Source organism: Dasypus novemcinctus, chromosome 4, assembly GCF_030445035.2.
Source record: "Dasypus novemcinctus isolate mDasNov1 chromosome 4, mDasNov1.1.hap2, whole genome shotgun sequence".
In the NCBI taxonomy this organism is placed as follows: Eukaryota; Metazoa; Chordata; class Mammalia; order Cingulata; family Dasypodidae; genus Dasypus; species Dasypus novemcinctus.
The window spans coordinates 4720457-4725044 of NC_080676.1; positions in this window are offsets into that span (position 1 = coordinate 4720457).

Sequence of the window (4588 nt, forward strand, 5' to 3'; positions counted from 1 at the left end):
AGGGTCCAATATTCCACTGGCCCGATGCATAACGTCCTTCAGCACCATGGAGCGTTTTACTTCTACACCTACACCATGATGATATTAATTAACAAGTATTTTACTTCAGCAATACAGATGTCCAATGGAATCAAGATTATTTTCCTTTACCACCACTTTAACATGCAGATTGAGGTGGCCTCTGACAGTTTTTCCTGTGATGAAACTACTTTTTGTTATTAAAATCAATTCAGTTTCTGTTTAGTAATGACTTACTGTAATTAGCCATTCAAATATTTCAATTAAACATTGCTTTACAAACTTCTTATAACTATCCATAACCACAGGGACAATAGTTGCTTCATCTCAAGACAAATTCCGCCTTCACAAAACACATTCCCTTACTTAATGCTTCCTTTGCAATACCTTCTACAACTTATCATATGCATTCAAGTTTTGTCCTACATGCTTCCACCCTGATTTTATGAAAACCACTGTTTTACCTTAGGAAAAAAACACATTCTTTTAAACAACCTTATTAAAATTTTAGTCAGTACTCCCATAAACCTTTTACATCTCTCTATATCTACTTGAGTCTCATATCCCTCATTCTGTTCTGTGAAAAAATAATAAACTATTCTCAATTTAGGCATTTCAAGATTTCCATACTTTATTAATATAAGTTCCTTTTTTAAAATTTTTTAGCCATTTGAATAGAGCTCTTTTAAGAATTTTCATTGTCAACTTAATATTGTCACCCAGATGTATTAAAACATACACTGAACAAACAGAAAAACCCAAAAAGAATTATGAAAACAAGGTTGGCACGAGCTAATTCTCATCTGCCTGGTATTTTGGCCAGAATACATCTGGCGGTTATTTTCTTTCCCTTGTTCCGATCATTATCGGTCCAATGTTTCAACATCCTCACTAATAGACTATCCAGAGGAATGTCCCTGGGGGAGCTCACAGATACCCCTTCCCCAGTTGATCGACTGCCTCTATTCCCCATTCTGAGTCTTGTCTGGGTGTCTTTCAAGCCCAGACTCATCAGAATTTCCCCACCACCAAGGTAATACTTAACAGTCCCTTTTTTTTTTTACCTTGGCCACTCCACAGGGTTACTGGGTCAGTGAGAGGTAGGTTTCCCCTTCCCCTTTTCTTGTCCACAATCAGCAGATCCAAGCATCTGGTCTTGGGTCCTTCCAGCTGTCAGAGTCGGTCCCCCAGCGGGGGAGTCTGAGACCGCTCAATCACAGGGAGCGCCTTCCCCTCCACGGCTCCAGGGGTCCCCCTCTGAAGCTTTGGATCCTGGACGAGCCCCTAAGTTTGTTAGAAAGAAAACTGCCCCTGTGACAGAACAAAAGCTCACCTGATTGCCGAGGAGAAAAGAAATTTATTAACGATCTGGCAAGAACAGGGGCTCCACCTGAACAAAGTGGCCTGCTGGCCAAACAACAAGGAACAGTGATATTTATAACCTGTTCCCCATTGATTAGGTGCTTCAGGGGTTACCCCCTGGTGGGGTTTTCAAATTTGGCACCTGCTTCCACTACTGGCCCCGCCCCCAGCACTCCTCATTGGCTTTCCCTGCTCTAGGCCCGCCCCCAGCACTCACCATCTGCCCTCCCTTGTTTGGGAGCTACTTTTCAAATACTTGGTGCACCAAAGCGGCTAGAACCCCTACCCTACCTGCTGGAACAGCAGAGCCGGCTCCAGCTACCCGTTTGTGAAAATTAAACTTAACCCTTTCCCACATATAGTACACTGGCACTTTCTCAAAACTCAGTAATAAGAAAACCAACAACTCAAATATAGGCAAAAACTACCCAATATTAAGGCATACTATAGGCTACAGTAATCAAAACAGTGTGGTATTGGCAGTGGGATAGATCAATGGAACAAAATAGAGGACCAGACGCAAATATGCCCAACTAGTTTTCTTAACAAACTTTATTTTTTAGAACAGTTTTAGATTTATAGAAAAATTTAGCAGATAGTAGAGTTCCCATATACACTGCACCCAGTTTCCCCAATCATTAACAACTAACAAACCAATATTGATACATTATAATTAACTAAAGTCCAGAATTTATCCAGATTTCCATGGTTTCTTTTTTTTTAAGATTTATTTTATTTATTCCCCAACGCCCCCCCCCCCCTTGTTTGTGCTTGTTATCTGCTTTCTATGTCCATTCGTTGTGTGTTCTCTGTGTCTGCTTGTCTACTAGGGAAGTGGATGTAGGTCAAGCATTTGGGCATCTGCATACCACGTGGGAGGTTCTGGATTCAGTTCCTGGTGCCTCCTGGAGAAGATGAGCAAGACAGTGAGCTGGCACAACAAGCTAGCCTGGAGAGCTGGTGCATAAGATGACACAATGAGGAAACACAAAGATGAAACACAATGAGAGACACAACAAAGCAGGGAGCTGAGGTGGCTCAAGCAATTGAGCACCTCTCTCCCACATGGGAGATCCCAGGTTCGGATCCTGGTGCCTCCTAAAGAGAAGACGAGCAGACACAGAGAGCACACAACAAATCAGTTGTGCTTGTTTCCAAACCTACAGATATCATTTGTGCATGTTATTATTATTACCTGATTTAATTCAATATGATGTAAGCCCATTAAATTTGCATATGGAAGGGAAGTATTGTAGATTATGTGGGAATTAGGATAGATGCTTTGAAAAGAGTAGCTAAAAGCAACCTGTTAAAAAAATCTTATCAAATGAAAAGTGGGTGAGACAGCTATAAAAGATTACAAGGAAATGTAAAGATTCTAAAATGAATCTATACTTAAATTGCTTTGCAAGTGGCTTAAAGTTTGCTCCAATTAAAAATAACCCAAACCAGAAATCGTAGTGGATACAAGAGAGTGGTTTATGCAACAAAGATATCTTGTAACTCCAATTAGCAGACCTATACTCAAAGAAAGGGATTGACACATGAATACATATTTATATGTTCTAAACCAAAATAGAATATTAAACTATGCGTGAAGTAGTACTTATGATTCCTCACTATAGCTGACTTTTCCTACTAAATAATCTAATGCAAGCTCAAATAATCTCCAATTAAGAGTATAGAAACAACTCATGCCTAGGATTTAACGCTTTTGTGTTGCATCTAGAAATACACTTTTTAAAAATGATCTTGTCAATTTAAGTGTATTTTGTTTGAGTTGGATTTACACTGGTGATTTTAATTAGAAATGTTCAAAAGAATTTAATTGGGGATTTAAATTTAAATTTGAAATGTTCAAACGTTGAATTGATTACGTTTGTAAACTGTGCTTGAACTCTTCAGAGAATCCAAGGTACTAGATCTATAACTTTAAAAAGTTATTAGCTTTGGGGAAGCGGCTGTCTCAATCAGATGATTCCCGTCTACCACACGCTCGCTGCAGAGCACCAGCGGCCCACAGATGCCACGGAGCGCTGACTCAGCAAGGTGACACAACAAAAAGAAGGGAGACAAGCGAGAACACAGAGGAGCCCACAGTGAATGGACAGAGAAAGCAGACAGCAAACAAGCCGCAAGGGGGGGGGGGGGGGGAGGGGAAATTAATAAATACAGACACGGAAGAATGTACAGCGAATGGACAGAGAGCAGACAGCACACAAAAAGCCGCAAGGGGCAGATTAAAAAAACGTTGTTAGCTTTGTAAATAGAGCTTAAGTTATTAGCAATATTAATTTATTAGATTTGTAAGCTTGCTTGTTGAGTGAAGTGCTTTATAGAATCAGATATACTAAATTTATAATTGTTGTTTGACATGTTAAGAATTTAATCAAGTTAATAAACTTTAGGGAATTTAATCTATCATATTTTTAATTACTTTAAGTTAAAACAGGATAATATACTTGTAAGTAAAATTACAAGATTTAAAGTTCAGCTTAAAAACCTGAAAAAAAATAGATTTGAAAACTGGATATTTTTAATACATTTGTCATTACTTAAAAGTGGCTCCAAGTGTTGTTTGTTTGTTTATGTGTACAAAAGCTCACTTCGTCCATTAAAAAACTCAAATGATGAAAGGGTCAATTTCTCCCATATTCAGAGTCTCTCAACAACCATCTTTTCAAACTGCAAGCAAAAAAAAAAAAACAACAACAAGCACTTTAAACATAGTTGCCATATGAGCTAGCAATCCACTCCTAGATACACACTCAAAAGAAAGGACAGCATATGCCTGCCCAAAGTGGTGTCCATGAAATTTCCCAGTATTGTAAGAAAAGAGTGAAGTTTGAGTTTCACACAAAGGGGAAGCCAGAGCCAGCTCTGCAGCTGGAGGAGGGAGGGAAAGGGACTCTAGGAGTTTCGGCGCACCAGTTTGAAAAGTGGCGCCGAAATGAGCGAGGGCCACTGGTGAGAAGTGAGGTGGGGCCTCGGCCGGGGGGGCCAATGGTGAGTGCTGGGGGCAGGGCCGATAGCGAAAGCAGCCCCAGATTTGAAAAGTGGGGCAGGGAGGGAAAGCTGTGCTCAGCCCACCCAGCCGACCCAGAGTGTAGAGAGTGGGGCGGCAACTGAGAGCTGAACGGAACCCCAGAACTTACTTAGGCATCTCAGGCTGCAACCCCTGAAGCACCCAACCAATGGGGAACAGGGG